The sequence below is a fragment of the Tupaia chinensis genome, unplaced genomic scaffold (assembly GCF_000334495.1).
Source record: "Tupaia chinensis unplaced genomic scaffold, TupChi_1.0 Scaffold000288_2, whole genome shotgun sequence".
NCBI lineage: Eukaryota > Metazoa > Chordata > Mammalia > Scandentia > Tupaiidae > Tupaia > Tupaia belangeri.
In genome coordinates, this window is record NW_006159773.1 from 125,423 (window position 1) to 136,782 (window position 11,360).

The window sequence follows — 11,360 nt, forward strand, 5'->3', positions numbered from 1 at the left end:
AATGACAGAGTCAAGTGCGGTTCAACTCCCAGATTTGGTGGTTTAAAATTCACACTGGGGATGTATGCATGAGTGCCCAAAATCCTGGGAGGAGAAGAGACAAGAAGGGATTGCAGCAGGGCAATCCCCCCAAGAGGTGATTTCTTGCTTTCTGTCTCTGTCTCTTCGGCAAACACACGTGCCCTACAGCAAAAGTCTCTCTTAAAACACACACACACACACACACACACACACACACACACTTGAGTGTCTAAAGTGTGCCATATGCTAGGTACACATGTAATTCCTATTCTCATCTAATTATATACAATGCCGTAAGTAAACAGGAATGGTAAACTATGACAGGCAGATGAAGGGGAGGTGAGCAGTGTGGAGGCATATTGCAAAGGGCCCTGGCATGGAAGCCTAACTTGCTCTGAGGTTTTAAGGAAGTCTTCCTTGAGGAAGAAAAGCAAGTGAAGATCTAAGAATCTATTTCACTAGTCAAAGAAGTATCAGGACAAGAAGATTCTAAATGGTATGGCACGTTCGAAACGGCACAATCTGAACATGAAAATTGGGAGCTTAATGTGGAGAAGTAAACAGAAAACAATTTACACATGGCCTGACGTCCACCATCACAAGATTGGGGAACCATTGAAGGTGATGAGTAGAACTGATATGCAAGAGAAAGTTTCTCCTGGATCAAGAAAGTCTATTAGTCTAAGAACTTGCCATAAATAAGATGCATGCTTATCCCCATTTAGTAAAGGGGGTACATTACTAGAAATGGGAGGGCCAAATCAGCAATAACTGAACTGTCCCTGCAGAAATATGTGCTCTCAGCACCACCCCGATAGAAGGAGAGCATATCAGACTAACCTTTCAGACTCTTCCAATCCCCTGAAATTGTAGCTCCAGTTTTTGGGCTTGTGACTACAATTCCTACAAGAGTTGGTGAGTACTTCCATTGGTGTTTTTTATACCCTTTGTAAAGCTAGGGCACTAGTCCTTAATTACCTGCAATTTTTACCCAGCTCTCCCTACCATTTAATTAAGCTCTTTCAACTTGAAAAAAATAATTTTGTATGTTCGATAAGATATTCTTTGCTTATTTTTGGGTGGATGAGCAGATCCATTATATTTTCTGGCAGCCATCCTGAGTCAAAAATATTCCCAGGAACATACAATAATGCAAAAAGGAGAAAGTAAATTGAGCCCATTTGTAGTAGGATACACTGCCACTCATTGGCAGAGGGAACAGGTCTAGTACAGACTGCTACCCTAGCTTGTACTGGCTCTATGAGCACACAAAGCACAGACAGTTATATCCAGTCAGTTTATGGTTGTATTTTATATGAGTATGCATGTAGTTATTTTTAGAAAAAACCATTCAGGTGTCTTACAAGAAATTGGGATACTAAAGTGAGCTAATATATATTTGGATGGATAGTTAGTAATGATAAAATCATATGTTTTTTTATGCTTGGCAATATTTTTGTACAATTTTAGTAGAACTTTAATGACTAACTTAGTGCATTTAAGAGAACAGGTTTTGGTGCATAAAATGCATGAAAGATTAGTAAGGTAAGCCAGTAAGGGAAGCTTCTGTATTTCGCAATCCACAAAATGACAGCTCTAAGTTGAAAAAAGATCCCCACTAAAAGGAAATGCACAATAGCATTCCTGATAAGTCGTGTTACACGATCTGTTTCTCAAGCAATCACATTATAATGAGCAAACATATATGCAAATGCAGTAACTAATAATCAACGCCATAGTAACATGTAGTCTTAAGAGATTCACGTGGAGGAGGATTGAGTGGTGGGTTGTGATATAAGGGCTTTGAGTAGAAAAAGGACAAAAAGTGAGATTATAAAAAGGGGAATGACTTGAGAGTCAGATATAAAGGAATCACAGAGCCTGGGATCTTGAAAACTTTGGTATTTTGTGCAGATCATGAGCTTGTTCATTTTCACTAAATGAACAAAATCTAGGCAGGAAGACAATGGAATTCATTCACATGGTAGCTTTTTGTAGCTCACTTAGACTATAGCAATTGTGGTCTTTTCTCCTTTAAATGTTCCCCTTGCCTATTGATACTTCCAAAGAAGTCTGAGGCAGGCCAAATTAGGAAAAGGAAGTCAAGGGAAGAGTATTAAGGATATGTGTTTTGAAAAAAGAGAAAATTTGTTTCAGTATAGAAAAGGGATTTAAGTGGCCCAGACAAAGTGGTAGAGGCAGTAGGATGTTGCTTTGCAGTGCTGGAGCCATATGGAAGACACAGTTGGTGGACCCAAAATCTGTTGGGTGCACAGGTGCATGCACACCTGTGATCCTGGCTGATTGGAAGTATGGGGGGGTTGGAAAGGTCACAGTATGATGAAATCTTGTGAAGGTGTCTGTTTCTCTCTCTTTCAGATAAGTTAACTTTAAAGGGGGGAGAGGATTTCAGAGGAACGAGAGTAGTTTAAAGGAGACTTGAACAGAGATTTCAGCAGCAGTTGGTTTCTTGAACTAGATCTTTTTTAAAAGAATTATTTTATTTAACTTTATGTATGTATGTATTTATTTACTGATTTTTTTTGAGAGGTTTTTGCTATAGGGCATGTGCGCTCACCAGACAGACAGAGAGAGACAGAGAGACAGAAAGCGAGAAATCACCCCCCAGAGGGGATGGCCACGTCGCAATCCCTTCTTTTCCATTCTCCTCTCGGGATCTTGGGCACGTATACACACGCGCCTGGCATGAGTTTAAGCCATCGGGTCCGGGACTCGAACCGCAGTCGACTACGTGAGAGTCCAGCGACATAGCCATTACACTAACTGCTGGTCCCATGTATTTACTGATTGATTTTTAATTTGACCAGAGAGGGACAGAATGAGAGAGAGAAAAGGAGAGAGAGAAAGTGAGAAAGCAAACAGCCAGGTCCGGGACTGTGGTCAGCCATGTGGGAGTCCAGTGCCTTTAACCACCACATCACCTGCCAACCCCCTGAACTAGATCTTTTAAAATGAACTGGATCATTTTATGTCATGATACATAATTCCATGCTTATTCTGCTATTCCAAAATAGCCATGCTGAAGTTCCACGGGACAACAAAATCAGAACATTTCTTCTTTACTCAGCTTAAGTTCAAGAAGAAACATTCACTTATTTTCTCCAATCTGTGGCCCTCTGACATTCCGGTTATTGATAGAATCCCATTCTCTCCAGCCCTTTCATCGCATCTCCTCAGAACTGCTTAGCAGCTCTCCAATTTCTTTGCCTCTCCTCAGGGACCCAAATTCAGCTGCAGCTGTATTAGTAAGATGACTCATGTGTGCCTTGCATTAAATAATTGCTATTTCATGCATCTTCATAATAACTCTTCAAAGGAAACCTTATTCCCATTCCATGGATTAAAATTTTAAAAAAAGGAAAGGAGCCTTACAGTATTGAAACTACTTGGTTCAAGTTCCACACAGCTTGCCAATGGCTGGAAGGATTTGAACCCAAGTCTGTCTGACCTCAAGGTCCAGGACCTTCTCACATTTTACTGCCTCCTAGTGGAACTTTTGTCCTTGGTCTACCTTAGTAGTAGGCAATGCCAAAAGAATCAATGTCATTTTTAAATTGGTTTTAAAATAAAAAGAACATTGACATCCAGCACCCTGTATAATGCATACTATGGAGCATAAAAGGAGTTTTACCTTTTTTCTATATTTTCAGCTATTTACTGTTGCCAAGGGAGGTCTGATCAATAAGCTGTCTGCACCAAATCTTATGGTTAGTTTTCATGGGAAATAGTTTTTTTTTTTTTCAATTCTGAAAGATTCTCTATTACCACTGGTGAAAAGCAGCAGGAAATATCAGATACCCTGTGTAAATCATTGGACTTGGCTTAGTAAAATGAGCCTAGGACGGTAGCTATTCAATAAAAACAGGATGGAAGAATGAACAAGAGATCAAAATAGCCATGTCACAAAAATAACAGGAACAATGCCACCTGCTCTATGTCAGCAGTGGTCACGTTACTCTTTAGGTGCTGAGTCTTCAGTCTCCTATGAGGCGAGTGTTCTATTTTATATGTGAGAAACCTGAGGCTTCAAGAAGGCAAGTATCCTGTCCAAGGACACATAGCTCATGAGTGGAAAAGCTGGGATTACAAAGTTAGGTTGGATTGACTCAAAATTGCTTAGTTTTTAACTCTAGAATTCTATCCTCCTGTTTGAAATCTCTATGCAATACATTAAAGAAATTCTAAAATGTATTTGAGAAAGAACCATAAGAAGCACCATGGGGAAAACAAAGATGAACAAGACAAAAATAAATTATGGTGGCTCCCCTCCAAATGCTCACCATCCACAAAAAGATTCATACAATATTTATTAAGTCTTTCTGATATTCTAGTGGTCTAACCATCCTTTTAAAAATACATTTCTCTTAGGCCAACGAAAGGTACTTTTCTCATTATATCCTTCTCATTTTCACCAAAATATGCCACATATTCAAAATAAAGTCATCAATATTTTTATTTGGCCTTTCTGTCCACGTATTTGCATATAAATATATAGATATTTATTCAAATGTATATAAATGTATCCATGTGTCTCTATATAAAAGTATCTATGTCTTACATGTAGATATTACCATAGATATAAGACTCAAGTTCACTAATTTTCAGGGCACTTCTTTAAGAAGATAATAAACTTTTGAAATGATTCATTCTTTATATAAATTGGGAAATACATACACAGTGGATTTTGTTTTATATGGTCAAATGAATGGACTTAATGTTATTAAAGCATGTATAGTACTTCTTCACTTCCCAATCCCATTCTCTAGTCATGGTATCATATTTCACTCAGAAATATGCACAAGTCATTTGATGTATTCTATTTTCTTAAAAAATTAACAAAGTGCCAGAACTGTCTCACACATGGTTCCATGACAGTTATATTTTATTTTTTTTTTCCAAAATGGTTGTGAAAGAAACAAAAATAATGACTTCTATGTCCGGATTATGTTGCAAGAATAGATAGCACTTTTGATAACTAAAGACATATGTCAACTAAAATAGGACCAAGATGATTACCTCTCTTCATTACAACCACCAAATATAACCAAAATGCAAGGACCAGTACTTGTCAGCAACCAGTTCTGAATTTGAACTAGTGACCTCAAAGTAACACGCATTTTAATTTACCATTCCTTAAACCAATCCCTAAAGTCTTACACTCTTCTAGTCTGACAAACTTAGATTAGTAATTGGACACATAACAAAGCAACAGATGGCCTTTAGATTTCTAAAGATGTAATATTGAAATGTTTTGTGTTTTCTTTTTGGTCTTCCTTTGCCTTTCTAGCTTGACAGTGAAAAAAAAAAAATCTATAGCATTCTGTTTAGATGCCGTACGTTAAATTTTTGCACAACCAACCATTAAATATGTTTCAAATGGAGGAGAAATGAATCCTTGCTGGAGAGCCTTTGCAGAGTAATGTGATCCCCAGAGAGCTAGAGCAGCACTCAGAGACAGATGCTCAGTGAACTAACTATCTCCTAACTGCAGGGGTGGCCTACCTCCTGTATAAATGTAAAGCCCCATGAAAGCTAAAAATAAAGGGAACATAGAAAAGTAATGTAATGTGTTCACCATTTTGGGCTTCAGAAGTGCTCGGCAAGATCTCCCCTTGGGATCACTCCACTTTGCAGTTTGTTTCTCTGTATGTCCTACATCATTACCTTCTTGCAGACACCTGAACAGTTCATGTTTCCTTAACCAGAGCGATGCTGTTAAGAGCAACCCCCAAAATCCTTCATTGCAAAGAAGGTCATTATATAGTAGATACAAACCTTAAGAGGAAAAATCCTATATCAACTGGTGGTGTAATCCCCAAGGGGAAACAGACTTTAGTTGAACAATCAGAAACCTGGCTTGCTTTATGGTGTTTACACTGCTGCTTGCTAATGGATCACCATAAAGGAAGCAAAAGGGCTCTTACCCCATTGAGTAGGCTATCATGGGAGTCTTCTGAGTGTGCCTTTTTTATTTGCTGCAGTCAGGTTAATGAGCTCACCAGCCCACTTGATGTTGAGGACTTTGTAACAAAGCAATCTCTCATTAAATGCTGCCTGGCACCACTCTCTTGAAGCAAAGGGACATTCAGATTATTGAATGCCTTTGTACTTCTCATTCCTACCAGGCTGTGGAGTCCAGCAGTGGCATCAGTCCCACACACTTCCTGGCAGGCATCCAGTCATCCGCCTGCCCTCTTCAAACTGCATGGGCATTTGCCAATCTAAGCAGCACTGGTAGGCAAACAAGCATGGCACACGACTCCTTTGGCTGAGAGCCAAATGTGCAGCTGAACAATCTAATTTGTTTCTACTGTAGAGGAAACATTCTTCCCCATTCTTTCCTATTCAGTTGAATTTACATGTAAAAGTTTTGTTATGGTACAAAGGAATGTGCATTTATCTACATTTCCTTTCTGCTTTTACACCTTTTTAGTCTCAACAGTGCAGGTCATGATTTTGTCTGTGGCTTTATTTTAAGTACCTCCTGGCTGACAGTTTCTTCAATGAAATGACCCCAGAGTGTTATCAGCTAGCTAGCAGGTGTGTCTCTATTCAGAATCTTGCAGACAGAGTGCATCCTGGGTAAAGAGCAATCTATACACAATCCAGCTTTTTCTACATTACTCCTGAGATTTTATGGTTTGTTGTCTTAAAAAGAAAGCCAGAAAGATTATTTAAGTTTGATTTTTATTTTAGAGTGTTGATAACGCCCTGAGACATACGACCTCAAATGGTATTAAATACTTATTTTAAAAATACATTTTATTATACTTTAATAAACAGCTATATTTTATTATCAATAATTTCTCTTTGCACACCATTAAATGCTTACTTATTTAAAAAAAAACTTGAGAGTACATAAAACAGATGCTCAAAAATTAGGTGTAATTTTAGCCCTGGCATTATATTTAAGCATAGATAAACATATAGGGGTATTTTGAGATGACTTAAATAAAGCTATAACCATAGTTATACATTCTTATTCTGTTCCATTTTCAAACACAATCTGCATAAAATTTCTCTCACTATTTTAGGATAGCTCTTCAAAAAAACAATTTAATTTATCATAACCTTAAAAAGCAAGAACATTTTGGGGATCTGCACATACTAAGAAAGAGAATTGCCTATCAAATCCAGTGAAAATAGTTTAACCATATTCTTAAATATGTTAACTGATTGTGGAATGCAAATTCAAAAGCTCTCCCCGAAAAAGATTAAAATTTAAGACTAAATCTGAGTAAAATAAAATATATATGTGTCTCTTTAATACACAGCAAGTAAATGTCAGAAAGAAAGTAAACAATTATAAAACTAGTATACTTTTCTCTCACACTTTTTAGATTCTAGAACGGGGAAAAATAGTGATATAACAACACTAACTTAACTTTTTAACTTTGCATGCTAAATTATGTTTTTATTTACTTGTAAGTTATTTAGTTTAAGAAATAGTATTGTGGAGTATAAACCTACAGTCTTGCTCTATAGAGCATTCATAATGTTAGTTATATAGTCTACATATACATGTTTGCTGTCTGTTTAAATAGTGTCAACTCAGATACTTCCAATTTTTGAAAACAATTAGCCATGTTCAGGCAACTTGGTGTCAAATCTAATGGTTAGTCATTTTTGTACATATTTAATTTTATAATGATTTTTTTATTTCATTTCAGTTCACTATGCTATAGATTACTTTTGTGTCTGTTTTGAAGTATTATATGCTTAAATAATAAAGCAAATCTTTATTAAAAATAAATCTAGCTCTGAGTTCAATCAGTAACTTAATTTAACATCATTTGCTAGAAGCTATGAACTGTCAATTGGAGAAGAATTATCAAGCAAAATAAAAAAGCACACTAATGGTCTAGTATATCTAATTTGTTATTTTAAGAAAAAAATTGGATAAAATTTATATTTCCTACTAATATTTTCTAAAGAAACGAATGAAAGTATTTTCAAAACACATACTGTGGGCAGCAAAGGGGGAAAAAAATCTGAAACAACAGTAAGAAATTAGCTGGTACAAAGAAGCAGCTTTTTCTCTAAGACGAGCATTCTTTATTGTACTTAAAAAGATGCTTCGAATTGCTGAAGGTCTATTCTGTCTTCCAGGCACACATATACATTCATACATTAGGTCAGTGTGTATATTTGAAGTCTTAAAAACAAAGCATTCACTTGATTTTCTAGATTGAGTGAGCTAACAACATGTTTTGGTAAATTGTAGACACAGTCTATATAGGTTTTAAGAAAGTCTGTCTTGCCTTTCAGAAGTAGTAAAATTTTCTCATATTATAACCCAGATAACTTGCTGTCATGTTTAGTGATACAAAATTGATGGAAAACTAAGAAGGGCCTCGATCACAAAACATTGCAAAGTTATTACTCTAATATAACTAATTTGCAATTCCAAAGTATCTTTGGAGAAACTGATTGATTTCAAAATAAAATTATGCAACTATCTTTGAGAAAATTGCATAGAAAATGTTAAATTATGACTCATTACATGTGAAATGTGTTTCAAAAAATAAAATACATTCTTTATCTTTCTCAAACAGTATCTGTTATCTCAGTTTATTTTTAAAGCCTTACGATATCATAATTTCATGACAGCATCTTGTCTGAAATATTATTATTCATTCATTAAATGTTTACACCTATAATAATGTCTTAAATGATATCAAGAAATCTACATGTAGGAGAACATCTATGATCAGATGTTGGGACTAGCCTTCCCCATTAGATATTGGCTAATACCTATTCAATTTTTTCAAAGAGCCACCTTTTAAAATGGTTAAACTATAATAAAGGTTATATACATAAGCATATTTTATATGTATACTAAAAAAAGATTCTGGTATTAAATTACCAATTTACATCGAAAAAATGGTAACAACTGAAATTTTAAAAACTGGAATCTTAATCTGTCTCAAATGATATGGATAAGCAGATTGGTTGGCTAAATTCTCTGCAAGTACTCTTCAATTTTTTATCTAGCTATTTATAGAAAGCTGCAGAAACAGCTGAGCTGACTGAAGTGATGTCACATTGCTGATGGAATGGTTTGTTCCAGAGCACGCTCAGAGGCTGCACGAGTCTACTTAAGGTTTGGTACGCAACCCTAAGCAGTGAGAAGGTGTAAACATGGGCATTTTTCAGCCCCACCAATCAATATTGCATTGATGACTTTCTACTGACCTTTAACCCCATGAGGAATACCAATAGCACCATACTGAATCTTCCCGTCTTCAAGGGCTGCCTAGCATAAGCTACCAATTTTACAATCGATCAAAAGTCATCTCTGTGAATAAAGCTTCAGATTTCAGGCAACAGCAAGCAATTTTTGAAAGGTCAGGGCTGGGTTTTTATTTGCTTGACCTGTGCTTTCAACTTGTATCATAGTTCTTTATAACCACTAAAAGTAGTAAGAAAATTTCAGATTTTTTCCCCATGTATTTTTAGTAAGCCTTTGGGCATTTTCACTGTCCCTAAAAGAATATGGTTGCATGGCAACCTTCACAGTTGCTATGGAGACTCCATGTGTAAGCAGCTGCTGCAATCAGCATTAACTCCAGGCTTGCAGGTTTGTCATTCCAATACATAGGGAGGGGAAACAAATAGGACAGCACATTGCCGTAAAGGGGAAGTCACCTAGATAATGTCACTCACAAACATATGTTCCACAATTATTCTTTCCACTGTTTTATTGCTGCAATTATAGCTAAACTAAGATTACAAAATTATATGGTTTTAATTTGCCTCTATTGACTATGTTTCACTTCCATTAAAATTAAGTCTGAACCCATTTACGTAGAAAACTGTTGGCTTTCAGGGGAAAAAAATTTATTTTTTGCTTTCTCATTTAATGTCAACAGGGGGAAAAAATCAATACCCCTCGAAACCTTTGTGGAAAACAAGCAACTCAGCCAAAATATAAATTAACCTAACATGCAAAGCATGGCCCCCATCTCAAAGTTGCATCTGTATTTCTAATAATTTCAGTTATATCAGGACAGACCACAAAGGTGCCTCAGATGACACTGATCCGAGTCTTTCAAATGTAAGCAGAAATGCCAGTTAAGCCATCTTAAGCCGCTATCCTTAACTCATCCCATCAAGCTTAAATATTGCAGCATGTGATCCCAATATAAAAGTCTTTAAAAAGAAAACTCAAGAACAGATATGGTAGGAGAAACATAGTTGATACTTCCTTCAAACTACTTTTTAATCTAACCCTGGTAAGCATAGATATTTGAAGAATCCTTGATATCACAGTATTTGATACATTTATACCATAAAAGACAGGATCTCGTAATGCACAGGCACAATATTGTTAACCTAGGAATTATCATCAATATAGCACTAGTTGACCATAATTTTGCAAATACAGATTTAATTTCACCAACGATAATCATGTACCACTCTTATTCTAAGATTTCCATTTTTTAATGTGGAGATACAATATCTCTTCAAAGAAAACTAAGAGTTATCACTACAATTAGCATTTTACTTTAGGGCAGTATGTAACCATTGGCCTTCTAGTTTACATGATGTAATACTAACAGGCAAGCAAGTAAGCGGTTTTTAGTGTTAATTCGATTATAATGGCAATGTATATTTTTGCTCTACATTATATAGAGAATGCTTTTGAATTTTTGAAAAATAATTATGAAACTATAAAATATTTATCAAGTGTATTTCTGTACTCATATAAATTGCTGAAATGGACTTTTTAAAAGTTTAAGAAAGATATAGATGGTTTAAAGACAGCAATTCAATGTTAGTATTTGTGTAGAAGACAATCACGACTACTTTTTCTCATATATCATTTAGAGACGTATATGTAGACCAGATACTTCTTGAATTAAATGATAGCATATAAAATCTATGTGCATATGTATATAAGCAATATGAATGGCATCATCTTTATATTAGTATAATAGTGCATGACCATAAAACATAATCGTCCATTTTAAAAAGCCTTACTAAAACATACTTAAAAGGTGACTTCAACAATAGCTAAAAGGTAGCACATTAGTATGTTTGTGACTAAAATATAACACAAAAATTTCAGAAACTTATAATTACCATTTTAATGGCTATTTTAGAAGATATCTAATTGTGCAATTCCTAGACCTTTATAAAAAGAATCAAATGTCGAGTTATCCAATGGTAGGTAGAGTGGTTTTGTTAATCTTGTTTCCATCTTTCACCTTCTAGCACATATGAAAGCAAGCATTCATTTTTTTATTTGCAATATTGCATCTTCCTACAGACTTTGTTCACTACCATTTGGACAGAAGCTTATTTAAGTGTAGGGA